Here is a 17007-nt window from a genome sequence, read left to right as displayed (position 1 = left end):
ACCTAGAAGGGGGGTTGAATAGGTGTAGCGGTCAGAGTATCCGCTTTTTCAAAAACAACAAATTATTTAGAAATAACCCCAGATTAATCGATTAACATAATACAATGAATCGATTAACGCAATTACTTTAATCGATTAAAACAGCTCAGAAATTACAAACAGATTCGGTTTCTTGCACGACAATTAACCGAGATTGAAACGAATATACAGAGCTTACAAAATATCAGAGTTACACCAGTATAGTATAGAAACAGAATATAGCAATTAAAACAATTATACAAAGTAACCGATTAAAGCAATAAAGAGAGAAAGAGAGAAAAAGATCATGCAACACGATTTTTATCCTGGTTCGTTTGCGTGTCCACTTGCAAACTACATCCAGGCCTCCTGGCTGATCTAGGAGATTTTTCTTCACTATAATTGAAATAATGTTTTACAAGCAATTCTTCCAATTACAACACTTAGATATTCACTTGAAACTAAAGAACCTTATTCCTTGGTTTGACTCCCTTCCTACCGCCTAAGAAAACCTTTCTTGCGGTGTAGCCCCAACCAAGAACCTATTCTTTCTATCAAGAACACTAAGCTAATGAAGATACAACACAATCTCGTTGGTGGTAAGACACCTTGAGATTCCCAATGTTACAACACTTTTCACAACAAAAACATAGAGTAATCTAAAGCAATTATGATGCTCAAAATAGACAATTAAGACCTTACTCTACAACTCTAACACAAGTCTCATATAACATGATGATGCATTAGTTAAAAACAGATTTTACAGAATACTAAATCTTCACAAAAACATCAATGAATGCATGAACATGTGAGGTGAAATAGTGAGAAATTAAACATGAAATGTCTCTCAATCCTAAAGGATAGAATTCTCTCTTTTCTAATCTCACAAATGCAATGTCATATGGATGCAACAATTAACACGAAATATGCTCTAACTCTCTAAAAAATGCAACATGCAAGTTCTGACTTCAGTTCTGAAAACGTAGTTTATAAAGAATCACTTCACCAGCCCAGTTAATCGATTAAGACCTTGGTTAATCGATTAACGCGGTTTTAAAAACATAATTGATTCTGTTTTTCAAGTTTTCAGTTTCAACAACTTTTCAAAAACTTATGTTTATCGATTAAATCATGCCTTAATCGATTAACAGCATATTTCTAAGTGTATTTTCAAATTACAAAACTCAAATACTTTATGCACTTAATTTATACATGTTCAACACTAAGTTTATGCCTAGGATGCACAGATTACATGTATTTATATGATGCATGAACATTATTATAAATGACATATCTCAAAACTTAAAATGATTTAAAGTTTTATGCATATGAGACATGTATAGAGTTTACCTAAGCCTTAGACTCAACCTAAACTAATTATTAGTCTAAGTCTAATACCAATCTAGAGACTTAAGCATGTTGATTTGTTGATGATCTTCAAGCTTTCATAATCACAAGTTGTCCTCATCAAAACTAAACACATAGAGAAAGCTTTCCAAAGTGCTATCTTGACATGCGCACTTTCACACACTTTTTAGAAAAAGGTTTTCCTCACTTCACTCTTTAAGAGATCAAGAAACTTTTGCAAGAATGCAATGCATTGAAAAACCTAGAGATATATGCAATGATATGAATATCTAAGCCTTATTCAAAATGTTATCACTCTATAAGCTCTCTTAATACAATTTCTCACTCTAATTCAATGTATGAAAATGAATTTTCAAAATATTTTCGAGTTATGCAAGTTATGCCACATGAGCCAGAATTACAGCCTTTATAGCAAACACATTGATGATGTCATTAGTCAATTATACTATGTCTTAATCGATTAACAAGTTGTTAAAAACTAGTTTTCTGTAATGCCTTAATCGATTAATCAATAACTTAATTGATTAACGCACCAAGAGATCGGATTGGTTAGCTACTATAATTCGGATAATCAATTTTATACAACACATAATCGATTATGATGTATAAACTTTAGTTTCTTGATGAATGGTAAACTACCTATATAACATGTGATCATGCAATACATATTTTTCAAATATGTTTTACCTTTAATGCACAAAATCATGTACGTAGGTGCATCAGCTTATTTATCATGTAACTTCATGTTATGTCTCAATTTTAGTCTTGTTCATTTTAAGTTTTTCTGAGACTCTCACCTAGGTTTACCTAACCTAGACTCGATTTAAGGCAATCATCTTAAGATTTCTAGTAAAGTAAAATTGCAAAGCCCTAAGTCTATAGATATCACCCTTGAGTCTTCGGCTTGTTGTTTATTGCAAGATCTTCAAGCTTTCTTGCATGTACATTGTCTTCATCACAACCAAAATCAACTTCAAATATACAAGTTTTGACTCTTTACACTTTCAAAACAATAAATTCACCATATTTGTTTGGACTGTGAGTTGAGTGTAGGAGAATAATGAAGGGAAAAAGACTCGAGTCATGAATATACTTAGAGAATAATGTATCTCCTCATATCAGGAGATAACTTATCTCCTCTAGCCAGTCAAAATGTGACATGTGTGCTATTTTGTTTATTTTTAAAAATATTTTTATAGAAAATGATGAAACATGACACATGTGATGATTTCACTGGGAGGAGGAGATAACTTATCTCCTCATACCAGGAGATACTCCATTCCCATATACTTATTACATGACATTTAAATATTTTCTTTATTCCCTACACTCTAATGTAAAAAGCAACTAACTAACTCTTATTAATAAAATTATAATAATATATTGGAAGGAAAAGTTGTGTCTAGATATATGTAACATATTATTTTTGGATGTAAGTATATCCATATTTTTTTGATGTAATTAAATAGAACTAATTATTATTAAAATTAATTTTTTTTAACTATTATAAAAATTTCATTAATTATCTATAATATATTTTTACACCAATCTTCCTCATATGATATAATTGTTATTGACTTTTATGTATTAGGACTTAATTCAATGGCACCTGATTCATGGACGTATTTCTCCTTTTGTCCTTGTATTGCTGCCGCCTGATTTCGGAAATATATCTATTCTATTTTTCTATGTATCATAAGGTGTAATTAGTTGAAAAGAAAAAATGTATTTAAGATGAAAATTTAATTATTAAATATTTTTCTAATAAATTATTGTTTATAATACATGAGACATACATTATAGAACTGTAAACTTCAGGGTCTCGTTGTAGTGATAAGCTGCTACCATTTTCAACAATTGGTCAACATTCAAGTATTCCAGTTAATTGCCATTTACTCAGCAGTACTTCGCTGTATTCCAAGACTTAATAGGAGTATTAATATATACAAAGATATTTACTTTAAATATGAAAAAGTGGTTATTTTTAAAGGAGAGTTTTGCTTCAACTTAATAAATGTGTTTTTAGGAAGAAGTATATATAAGTTGCGACGATTATGTTGGTAAATAATTTGTTTTGTGTCTCTATAAACATTTATAGAATTATGAAGTATGCTCTAGTTTTGATGAATATTTCACAATTAACTCACCTAAATTTTATATTAACAGAAGATAAAGAAGGAAGTTATGTGCAAATACTAAAACTATACTAAAAAAATAAAATTGCGTTAATGTTTATCTTGTGAAATTTGTTAATATGGTTAGAAGACCCTGTGGAAAATGTTATCGCCCATACTTCATGAAAAGTCCAAATAATTTTTACATATAAAACTAACATATATAAATATATTATTATTTTTTATTCTTTTTTAAAGTCAGTTGTATTACAAAAGATTATTAATTTAGACATGAATTCATTTAATATTTTCTTATTTGAAATAATTATTGTTTTATATTACTACGTGATATATATAATTAAAATAAGGTATGGACCGGCGCAAGCAAAGTACAAGATTGTTTAAGACTAAATAAGGAGTTGATCTAAAAATATATATTGGACTTAAGGCTCCATAATAAAGTTTATCTTACCTTATCAAAATTTGTTATACATCTATTTTGTTTAAACTTTAAAGAGATATGATCAACGTACTTCAAATTTAAGTCATCAATTGTAGGGGAGTCTAATAGTTTACATCTACTTACTAATTCAAACTGTTGAATTTTTCTAGAATTTATGGTTAAGATGTATATGTTTCTTAAACTTATTTTTAGAGTAAGTGCATCTCATCTTATTTAAAATTTATTGTGAAAAATAATATAATTAAATTCTTTAGAAATAATGTAAACTTACTTTCATTTTGATCTAACAATCTATTTTAGACTCTCAATTTTGTTTAAAACTTTAATAATACAAATCCAAATCATTAGATTTTTATATTTTTGTGGCCAAGTTTTTCCCACAAATCCTATAAAATGTTAGGACCAATCCTACTTACTAGGAGAGGGATGTATGTTACAGAGTCTATTTTAAAGTGATATTTTATAACGCGTAATAACATTTTTTTTAGAGTATAATATCTATGTATTTTTAGTGTATAGATTTATGTACATTCAATACATATTTATCATTTATTTATATTATTTTTGTCGTTAAGTCAATAATGATTAAGTGAGAATAGTAGATAATACAATGACATTCTATAAAACTTATACATTAGCTACTCATTTTTTCTAATACAATATAATTTATATGTTAATTGTATAAGTTAATGCATTCTACTCGTTCGTATTTTTATATTTGTTCCTTCTGGTCTCATAATGTAAATAAGCTATAACTAGAGCCAGTGATAGTATATAAAACGTATAAACTATTTAAGACTATAAACTATTTAAGATTATAGGTTATGAAGAAGAGTAGAATTGATGGATTGTGCATCAATATATAAAGCTACGGGTAAGTAAAAAATTATAATAATACCAAATACTCCAATAGGAGTGTCTATTTTATCTATTTAAAAAAATTAACTACACCGGCAATTGCATTGTCGAGTTAGTGAAATGTATTATTAAAAGAAAGTTGGTAACTAGATTGTCGATTTTAGATTAGGGAAATAAATAAAAAAATATTCCTTTGGGATGTCAAATATATTATAATATGTATATATAATAAAAACTCATACTCTATTGTCGAGATTGGTTTAGGAAATTAAATAAAAAGTAAAAACTCTGGTGAGGCTACCGATTATAATAAAATATGTATATATAATAAAAACTCTACCCCATTGCCGATCTCAATTTACGAGAAATAAAAAAAAAAAGGAAACTCTATACCATGGTTTCCGATTATATTAAAATATCAATATATTAAACTTTACATCTCACTTGCCGAGAATTGTGGGGGCAAGAAAAAAAAGAAACTCGACTATGTCATTGTCGAGTTTGTGAAAAGTGCACCAGTTTGATAATTATTTTAAAATGTGCACCAAAACTATAATATTTCAGTCAAGTACACCAACCAAGTCAATTTGTCACCCATATTGTTTAGCTTCGTTGTTTGTTTTTTAGTTTATTTTGTTTTCTCTTCCTATTTTATTTCCTATTTTTATTTTTTTTATGTTTTTTAAGTTTATGTTTATTTATTTATTTTGTAATTATTTTTAAATTATTTAAATAGTCACAATAAAAATAAAAATAATAAAAATATGAATGTTTTTGTATCAATAATTCTATTCTTATCTCATCGTAAAAATAGAATTTAAAAGATAAGAGTTTGAAGGATTGATGGACAACTTGAATCATATCTTCATTTTTTTTCGAATAGACTAATGATAAGCGGGCATCATATTGCCTCTTATTTCTATCGTAATGGGATTATCATTTGATGGTCAATGCAGTCATTGTCATTTAAAATTCTTATCCTAATTTTTAATAATAAATTTCCCTTTGTAAATTTCAAAAATAATTAATTAGTCATTACTGGTGTTTGATTGACAATCGGGGCACAAAAAACATGTTCAAATCTTTTAAGAATGGAGTTGAAAATCAACTAAATAAAAAAAAATTAAGAGTGTCAAATCTTACTATGATGGTGAATAGGGCAATAGATATGACAGTTTAGGTGAACAATATCCAAGACTATTTGCCAAATACCTAGAGGAATATGGGATCGTCCTACAATATACCATGTCAAGATCATCTAGTATGAATATTGTTGCTGAAAGACGAAGTTGGACTCTTAAGGATATGATAAGGAGTATGATAAGTCATTCTATATTACCAGAGTCACTTTGAGGAGAAGCGTTGAAGACTAAAGCTAACATTCTAAATAGGATATTAACTAAGGTAGCTACCAGAACACCTTAGGAGCTTTAGACATGTGCGAAGTCTAGTCTAAATCACCTTCATGTTTGGGGATGTCGTTCTTAGGCAAGACCTTATAAGCAAAATGAAAGAAAATCATATCACCAAACAATGAACAACTACTTTATTGGCTATTTTGAACGACCCAATAGCTATAAGTTTTACGATCCCAAATTAAAGACACTTTTCAAGAACATATGTTTTGAGGATATTGAGTTTGGGGGATAAGGTTAAAGATTTTGTCTTTGAGAAAGAATTAGTATCAATATCAGGACCTCTTCATACAATTGCTTCTAATGAATCAAGTAGCAAGTATAGAACCTCTTCAAGACATTGTTGTTCAAACTTTAGTTCAAGGTGAAGAACAAACTCATAATCCTCAATAATATGTGCTTCAAGGAACATGATGGTATGAAGGAAAATGTTATTATGTATGATTACATAGTATTTCTCTAGGAACATGATGAACATGATGGTATGAAGGAAAATGATCCAATCAATTTCCATGAAGCCATGTAAGATTCCAATTTAAGAAAGTGGATTGAAACATTTAATGAGGATTATAAGTTGATGCAAGACAATAAGATTCTGTAAGTTGTCCCATTACTAGAAGGTGTGAAAATCATTAGTTACAAATGGATATTTAAGACCAAAAAGGATTCTAATGATAATATGGAGGGGTATAAGGCTCGTCTTGTAGCCAAAGGCTATACTCGAAATGAAGGAATTGACTATAATGAGACTTTCTCTCTGATTTCATCAAAAGGCTCTTTTAAGATAATCATGACTCTTGTTGCACATTATGATTTGGAGCTTCATCATATGGATGTGAAAACAACATTCCTCAATTAAAACATTGAAGAAAAGATTTATATGATGCAAAATGACAAAACCCATCTACAGGTTAAAGTAAGTGTCTCATCAAGGGTTCCACAATTTTCATATAATAATTAACTCTTTGGTTTTAAGATGAATGTAGTTAATGATTGTGTGAATCACAAATTTAATGGGGGTAAATATATTTTTCTAGTACCGTATGTTGAGGAAAACTGCTTGCCACCAATGATATAGGCATGCTGCATGAAACTGAGAAATTTTGAGATGAAAGATCTTGGTAACACTACCTTTGTGTTAGGGATCCAAATACACCAAGATCAATCTCGAGGTACTCTAGGATTGTCATAAAGAAGCTATATCAATACGGTGCTCAAAATGTTTGGCACGTAGGACATGAATACTAGGTGATTGCTGAAAGAGTTTTCTTGCTGGCTGGTTATTGAGGCAAGTTTCTGATTTATTTATTTAATGACAGGTAAATTCTTTGCTCGCCATCTTGGTTTTGTTTGAATAAATTCCAACGTTGGTCTAATGGTTTCAATAACATTCCGTTAATCAAAAACTTAGCTTTATTGAATTATTAACAATTTCATATCATCTCGGCTTTGTTGGAAATAATTCCAACGTCGGCATAATGGTATGAATTTAGCAATTTAACACAAATGGCAATGAGTGATATTTATTTTCGTTTTCCTTTATTAACCAAACTACTTCCTTATGGAAGGTTGGTAAAGAACAAATAAATAAAGCAATAAAGATATAATTTAACCGTACCACTTCTTTCGAAGGGTTGGTATAAAGGATAAAGAATAAAGCAATAAATAAATTTTAGTTGCAGAAATGTAAATGACAAAAAATAAATGTTAGTTGCGGAAAGTAAATGACAGAAAGTAAAAGTTAGTAGTTAGATCACTCATTATAACTGTGTTTTTTCCTTTTCACAAAGATACAATTTATGAATTAAATTGCACTTTGATTCAAGGTTTCTTTCTTTGTCAACAAGTAAAATTTATAAGTTAACACTTTCCTATTTTACATTTGCATCTCTTTCAAGATTCAATTGCAGTATAGTATAGGGTTATGTTGAACCACAAGGAATTGCCTAACAGAATACTATTATAAACATGTTATATTACTAATAATGTTTAAACATATTTTTGTTTGATTTTGTTCATGAAATATTAACAAGTAATAAAAATAAATGACTAATATGCAAAAATTCTTGAGGAGAAAATTGGTTGGAAGTATGGAATTATTTCTATACTTAATTGATTTTGAAAACACTACAAGTTATATGATATACTTTCGGTTAATTCCACACATCATTTTTAAATCCTTCATCTAGTGTCCTAGAATGATAAGATGATTTTCAAACCTTATGTAATACACTAAATAATAGTTAAGTGTCACTCGTCGGAGTAGGTTGTCACACCCTACTTCAGGCTCCATTAACTTTATTTAGCCTTGAACATAAGTTGCTTAAAATAGATGCTTGATGTGGCAAGTGAACTAAGGTGTAGGTTATACTTTTTAATTCACTTGTCAACACTTTAAGAAGAAGGATTTTTGAATCTTTAAATCAAGTTTTAGGTGATCAAGCTAAAACCGCATTAAGAACTTCATAAAGAATCAAAACTTAACCAAAAGTAATAACTTGAAATGAATTGAATTCAAAGGATTGTAAATTAAAGAGAACAAATTACACCATAATCCAAATCAATTTTTAGGAGCATGAGTCATCTATCCAAGGATGAGATGCTTTTTGGACCGAGATGAGATTACAAAATTATGCTTTTGTATCTCATTTTCCATTGATTAACTTCTTTCAAAAGTAGCACCCATCGTATTAACCGAGGCTTGGAGTCAGGTTTCTTTAGGAAGTATTTGATTGTGCCATGATCAGTAAAAACAATAATTTTGGCCCCAATCAAATAACTTCTAAATTTTTCCAATGCGGATACAATAGCTAGCAATTATTTTTCTATTGTGGTGTAGTTAACTTGTGTCTCATTTAAAACTTTGCTAGCATAATGTATTTCATGGAACACCTTCTCCCTCCTTTGTCCTAAAACTGAACCAATTGTGTAATCACTAACATCACACATTAGTTCAAAATGTAGATCTCAATTTGGTGCAATTATGACAGGGGCGGTTACCAAGTAGTTTTTCAAAGTTTTGAATGCTTCTGAATAGGATTCATCAAAATTATAAGTGGAATCTTTAAGGAGGAGATTACAAAGGGGCTTAGCTGTTTTGGAGAAGTCTTTAATAAAGCGGCGGTAAAATCCAGCATGTCCTAGAAAGCTTCTAATGCCGTTAACATTTGTTGGTGGTGGAAACTTCTCTATGACTTCTACTTTTGCCTTATCAACTTCTATTCCTTTTCTTAAAATCTTGTGCCCCAAAACAATGCCTTCGGTGACCATGAAATGGCATTTTTCCCAATTTAGTACTAGGTTGGTCTCAGCACATCTTTCCAATACTGTCTCTAGGTTCTGTAGGCATAAATCGAAAGAATCTCCAAATACTGAAAAATCATCCATGAAGACCTTGATGCATTTTTCCACCAGGTTGGCGAAAATAGCCAGCATGCATCTTTGAAAATTAGTTGGGGCATTGCATAATCCAAATGGAATCTTTCTGTATGCGTAGACACCAAAAGGACAAGTGAATGTCGTCTTTTCTTGATCTTGTGGATCTACAACAATTTGGTTGTAGCCTGAATAACCATTTAAGAAACAATAGAAGGCTTGCCCTAGTAATCTTTCCAACATTTGGTCCATGAAATGCAAGGGAAAGTGGTCTTTTCTGGTGGTTGCATTGAGTTTGCGGTAATATATACATACCCCCCAACTAGTAACAACTCTGGTTGGAATGAGCTTGTTGTTGTCATTTCGGATTACCATTATTCCTCCTTTCTTCGGTGCCACTTGAACATGACTTACCCATTTGCTATCTGAAATGGGGTAAATCATTCCAACTTCTAACATTTTCACCACTTCCTTCCGAAAACTTCTTTCATTGTCGGATTGAGCCTCCTTTGTGGTTGAGCTACATATTTGAAATTGTCCTTCATCATGATTTTGTGCATGCAGTAGAAAGGAGTAATTCCTTTTAGATCTTTCAAAGTCCAACCGATTGTATGTTGGTGCTTCTCCCAAGACTTGTATCAGCTTGTTCTCTTCCAAGGTGGATAGCAAGTTGCTGATGATAACTGGTTTGTGGGATTCACCTTTTAAAAATACATACTTCAAATGTGATGGTAACTCCTTCAATTATGGTTCTGGTTTTTTTTTGTCATTTCCACCTTAGTTCATTTCAGGAGGAATTTGATTATCAGAAAAATTTCTGACCAGTTGTTCTTTTTCTCCGTCCTCTAGATTAAGTTCTTGCATTTCCCAAGAGTTATCAGGCTAAGGCTGTTCTGAGCAGATTTCTTCAAGGATATCAATCTGGAAACATTTCCCTTTATCTCTTGGGTGATGCATTGCTTTGAAAATGCCAAACTGAATTTCATCATTTTCTACTCGAACTATTAGTTTTCCATTTTCCATGTATATACCCATTTTTTTTATTTTCATGAATGGATGTCCCATAATGAGTGGGATTTCCACATCTTTGAAGATGTCGATTATAGCAAAGTCTACAGGGATCAAGAATTTATCCACTCTAACCAACACATCTTATGCAACTCCTTCCGAATATTTAATGGATCTGTCAGCTAGTTACAAGGACATTCTGGTTGGTTTTAATTGCAACCCTCATATTCTCCTCATTATTGAAAGTGGCATTAGGCTCACACTTGCCCCGAGATCGACAACTGCTTTGCCTATGGAAACTTCCCCAATTGTGACTGGAATAGTTACACTTCCTAGATCTTTCATCTTATGAGGGATGTCAGTTTGAAGGATTGCACTACAAATTGCATTGAGTTGGATAACTTCTTTTTCCTGGTTGTTCCTCTTCTTTAATAACAGTTCTTTCATAAACTTGGAATAGGTAGGCATTTGTTCCAAGGCTTCAGAGAAGGAAATATTGGTTTGTAATGATTTGAATATTTCCATAAACTGAGCAAACTACTCTTCCTTCTTGGCTTTTGATGGAGCTGCGGGATAAGGTATTTTTTCTAAACTAGTGGGTATTGTTTTTCTTCCTTTTGTTTTCCACTAGTTTCTTGTACATCTATTTTTTTTATGTACATCTTTTTCATTTTTTCTATTTCTTTTTCTTCTTTTCTTTCTTTTCCTTTTTATTTTTCAATAACCCCTCCCACCGTTTTTCCACTTCTGGTTGTGATACTTTTGCAATGCTCTGAAATAGTTGAGTGATGTTCAGCTATGCATCTGATTTGAGTCTCTGTATTCTTAATAGCACCGTTTGTGATTTGTTGATGCTTGATGGTTGTCTGCATGAATTGCTCTAGTATTTCCTCCAGTTTATTTTGAGATTGGTGAGATGATGAGTGATTATTGATGAAATAGACTGACTGTCGGTTGGCACAACCATGACACCATAAGTTTTGTTCCTCCAATTGTTTTGGTACTTTTTTAACTTTTGGTGCACTCTGTTGAGCTTCTGTAGAAACTGCTTTATGAAATTGTTTATTTCAATTTGGATGTTGATATGTTGATTCATTTTCCTGAAATAAAACAATAAAAAGGAAATCTGACTATTTCCGAAGAAAGATTAGTAATAAAAATACATGAATTTAACAAGTTTATAATTTATATTTTTTTACAAATTCAAATTAATTTGTACAAAAGTGAAGAAACAGATTTTTGTACAAGATTATTAATAATATATCATAATAAATAATAAATCCTCTTATACGAAATTCTCCAGCAGCGGCGCCAATGTGTTGAAAGAGTTTTCTTGCTGGTTACTGAGGCAAATTTCTGATTTATTTATTTAATGGTAGGTCAATTCTTTGCCCGTCATCTCGGCTTTGTTGGAATAAATTTCAACGTCGTTATAATGGTTTCAAGAATATTCATTTAATCAAAAACTTAGCTTTATTGAATTATTAACAATTTCATACCATCTCAGCTTTGTAGGAATAAATTCCAACGCTGACATAATGGTATGAATTTAGCAATTTAACACAAATGACAATGAGTGATATTTATTTTCGTTTTCCTTTATTAACCAAACTACTTCATTGTGGAATGTTGGTAAAGAACAAATAAATAAAGCAATAAAGTTATAATTTAATTGTACCACTTATTTTGAAGGGTTGGTATAAAGAATAAAGAATAAATAAATGTTAGTTGAAAAAATGTAACTGACAGAAAATAAATGTTAGTTGTGGAAAGTAAATGACAGAAAGTAAAAGTTAGTAGTTAGATCACTCATTATAACTGTGTATTTTTCCTTTTCACAATGATACAATTTATGAATTATATTGCACTTTGATTCAAGGTTTCTTTCTTTGTCAACAAATAAAATTTATAAGTTAACACTTTACTATTTTACATTTGCATCTCCTACAAGATTCAATTGCAGTATAGTATAGGGTTACGTCGAACCATAAGGAAATGTCTAACCGAATATTATTATAAACATGTTATATTACTAATAATGTTTAAACATCTTTTTGTTTGATTTTGTTTATGAAATATTAACAAGTAAATAAACATACACAACTAATATACACAAATTCTTGAGGAGGAAATTGGTTGGAAGTATGGAATTATTTCTATACTTAATGAATTTTGAAAACATTACAAATTATGTGATTATACTTTCAGTTAATTTCACACATCATTTCTAATTCCTTCATCTAGTGTCCTAGAATGATAAGATGATTTTCAAACCTTATGTAATACACTAAATAATAGTTAAGTGCCACTCGTCGGAGTAGGTTGTCACACCCTACTTCAGGCTCCATTAACTTTATTTAGCCTTGAATATAAGTTGCTTAAAATAGATGCTTGATGTGGCAAGTGAACTAAGGTGTAGGTTATAGTTTTTAATTCACTTGTCAACACTTTAAGAAGAAGCATTTTTTGATCTTTAAATCATGTTTTAGGTGATCAAGCTAAAACCGCATTAAGAACTTCATAAAGAATCAAAACTTAACCAAAAGTAATAACTTGAAATGGATTCAATTCAAAATATAATAAATTAAAGAGAAGAAATTACACCATAATCCAAATCAATTTGTAGGAGCATGACCCATCTATCCAAGGATGAGATGCTTTTTGGACTGAAATGAGATTACAAAATTATGTTTTTGTATCTCATTTGTCATCTTCTTTCTCCTCTTGAATTAAGAAAGAAGAATTTGGTTTAGAGAGAAAGAGGAATGGAAGTGTATGTGAGAATGTGAATTGTGAATGTATGAATGAATGAATTTTGCCTTTCAGGTACCTCCTATTTATAGGAGTTTTTGCCAACAGCCAAGTTACTCTCTTCCACCGCCAAGATGCTGACCAAACCCTTCAGCATGGGTTTGGTCATGGCCAAGCAACTTAGTCACCTGCTTGGGGTTGACTCACCCAAGTTAGTTGTGAGTTACTAGCCCAACTATTATGAGCTACCTCTGAAAAGCCTATGGAGGCTACTTGGAGTGAGGTCATGCATGATGTCAAGGTTGCTTGGTGGCTAAGTCAACTTGACCAAGTTGTTGGGTGCACACCGCCAAGCTCCTATGTGGCACCGCTAAGCTGTCTCCTTGAGCAGCTTTGACCGTGTTGATGATGATGTGGTTTGGTGCTTGCTGATCTGGTCAGGTGTGTGGTTCCGAGTTGGGCGGTCCAGGTGCTCCACTAAGTTGTCTGCTTGAGCAGGTTGGCTTGTGCTAGGCTTGTGTTCTGGTCGTGCCAAGTTGGGTCTGATCGTGCCAGGTTGGGTCTGACCAGCTAGGTTGGTGTCCAGGTCATCTAGGTGTGGGCTTGGTCCAAGCTAAGCTGCTTAGTGAGTAGCTTCAAGTTGACTCCATATTTTTCGACATAGGCCAAGTCTTGTTGAGTCATGCTTAAGGCTAAGCACATAGTTTGTCATGTCAAGCTTAAGCATGTCATTTGTCGGTCATTTTGGCCTATTTTAAGCACTTTGTTTGTATTTGATTAATTATTCTCTTTTCCTCACCTATATCCTACAAAATATAATACAAAAGAAATACACAAAGCATATATACAAGATTGTGATATTTTATCCAAAAAGTGTTGAATTAAGTCGGTTTTCTCAATTTTTCCAAGGATAAGTGCCATAAAAAGTATGAGTTTTAGGCATTTTTGGCACTTATCATATCCCCCAAACTTAAGACTTTGTTTGTTCTCAAACAAATGGTAAAGCACAACCGAATTCAAAGCTTGGCTAATTTTTTTAAGATATGATTGACTTGATTTCAAATTTGCTTAAGCATGATCAAAAAAATGTTTTTAATGAGATTTTTCATGATTTGTGAATTTTTTACACATAATGCTACAAACATGAAATGTATGCTTTTGCTCATCAAAAGTGTGTAACAATTTACCTAAGCAATGTTTGTAATGTATGATCATGTTTGTATGTGTCTATCTATAGTGTGCACTTTTCGAGTGTTAGGAAAATACTTAAGAATTCCATGAATGGATCATTTTAAAGCAGCCAAAAGGGTTATGATGTAATTAAAGAGAACAAAGGATTATAGGCTCACATATAGGAGGTTGTGAATCGATTTCGTCTGGGATCCTTTTTAAAATTTTAAGGTAGTTCAAGGATTGGGTCGCGATTAAAATACACTCACATGGCTAAACTATAATTACCTAAAACTACATCTTAACCCTAATCCTAAACTAAGGGGGCTATCAATAGCCCCACTAATCATCAGCCAAAACACAATCATTAGCCTAACATTGTCATAAGCCTAAAGCACAACCAACATTTATCATTATCTAAACATATACATTGAACAACCTTATCCTCAAAATAAATAAAAAACAATAGCAACCTCATCCTACAAAGGTTACTATCCAAATTTTCTTCCTTATTTCTTCTCTATACCATTTCAATATTATTGAATATATTATAATTGGATCAAACTTAAAGTTCAGAGACTTACCAGTAGTTGAAGCCTTAAAATAAGAGGTGTTGGTTGAAACCCCGTGGTTGGAATCGACCTGCGAGGGACCCAGTCTTATTTCTGAAACATTATAAGTATCCCTGGTCTTACCTACTGCCAAAGTCGTGACCCAAGAGGCTCTGGTTGAAACCACATGGTCGCAATCGACTTGCGAAGGACCCAGTCTCACTTCCGAAATGGCAGAGGTGTATATGGACTTACCAAGGCTAACGTCGTGACCCAAGAGGTTTTGGTTGAAACCCCATGGTCGGAATCAACCTGCAAGGGACCCAATCTCTTCTCTGAAACCCCATGGTCGGAATCAACCTGTGAGAGATCCAATCTCTTCTCTAAACCCCATGGTCGAAATTGACATGTGAGGGACCCAATCTTTTCTCTAAAAAGGTGACAATGGCACCCTGTTATGGCTGCCTCTAGTCCAAAACCACACCTAGGCAATGTGGCTTGGTCCACACGATCCTTTCCTTGCTTGATCATCGACTCTCTCATTTTGGTCGGCTTGAGTGGTGAAGCATCAATTTTAACATAGTGATTTCATATCAACATATTCATGTTATTATATTTCATATCATTTTATGCTTTATGATAACATATTGATTTTATGTGATTGATTCAAATTGATTTTATAAAACATATGTCTAAATAATTATGGTCCAAAAAGTTATGACTCTAATTGCCTTAAGAATAAAAATATACTTTCGAGATTGGTTTATTGTTAAAAGGATCCAATTCAAATCTATTAAATATTATTAACATTTACATAATAATTATAAATAATAAAAACAATCATTTTCATAATTAATGTGTTTTATAATAATTCGCATATCGTTAAACAAATATTCTTCATACATGGAAGTTTATAATTTTAAGAGTAAATCATTATTCAAATTATTCACTTTTTAAAATAATCATGTCAATACAAAATAACGTTTTAATTATTTAGAAAGTCTTTTTAAATAATAAAGTTAAAGAAAGCGGTCTCAACTCGAGTCTTTCTTCGTATCTCATTTGAGCTGAAAAGCAGTATGCAGTTATAATATTGTCTCTTTTTTCTTCTTCCTTACTTTGAATATAGATATTAATACTTTATAATTATTAATTTATTTTGATAAATCACCACTCTATGTTTTATTTGTGCATAAGCATAGGTTTAAATACTAAAGTTAATGAAAACGGTCTCGACTCGAGTCTGTCTTCATATCTTGTTTGAGTTAAAAAGCGATCTACGGTCTGCGGTTATAATACCATTTCTTCTTTCTCTCGATATGGATAATGTGGTTTAGACCAATGTTGAGTCTTCTTACTTACTTTGGATATAAATATTTTATAATTATTAATTTACAAATCACCGCTCTATGTTTTATTCGTGCATAAACATAGAGTTTAAATCCTAAATTTGAGAAAAGCAGTCTCAACTCGAGTCTTTCTTCTTATCGCATTTGAGCAGAAAAGTGGTCTGCGGTTATAATATTGCATCTTCTTTCTATGTAAGTGGATAATATGGTTTAGACCAATGTTGACTCTTCTTCCATACTTGTGATATAAATATTAATATTTCATAACTATTAACTCATTTTCAAAACTAAAAATTAATTAAAATAAATCAAACACACAAATATTTTCTACCCAAGAACTACATAGTCTTGATTTCCTTATTGCACCTAGGGATACGTAGGAGCAAGATGAACTATTGTCAGACACAAAAATAAAAAATAAAACATTTTTTCAAATAATTATTTAATTAAATAAGCTTTTGGGTATACTTAGTTTTATGCGATTAATGTAGGTACCATTTAATAACGGGCGAACGATGTGCTAATACATTCCCCGATCCGTAACCAACTCAAGACTCTAGAGTTCTA

Source organism: Lupinus angustifolius, chromosome LG02 (genome assembly GCF_001865875.1).
Source record: "Lupinus angustifolius cultivar Tanjil chromosome LG02, LupAngTanjil_v1.0, whole genome shotgun sequence".
Classification (NCBI taxonomy): Eukaryota; Viridiplantae; Streptophyta; class Magnoliopsida; order Fabales; family Fabaceae; genus Lupinus; species Lupinus angustifolius.
The sequence above is the reverse complement of the archived record's forward strand: the minus strand, read 5'-3'. Positions refer to the sequence as shown.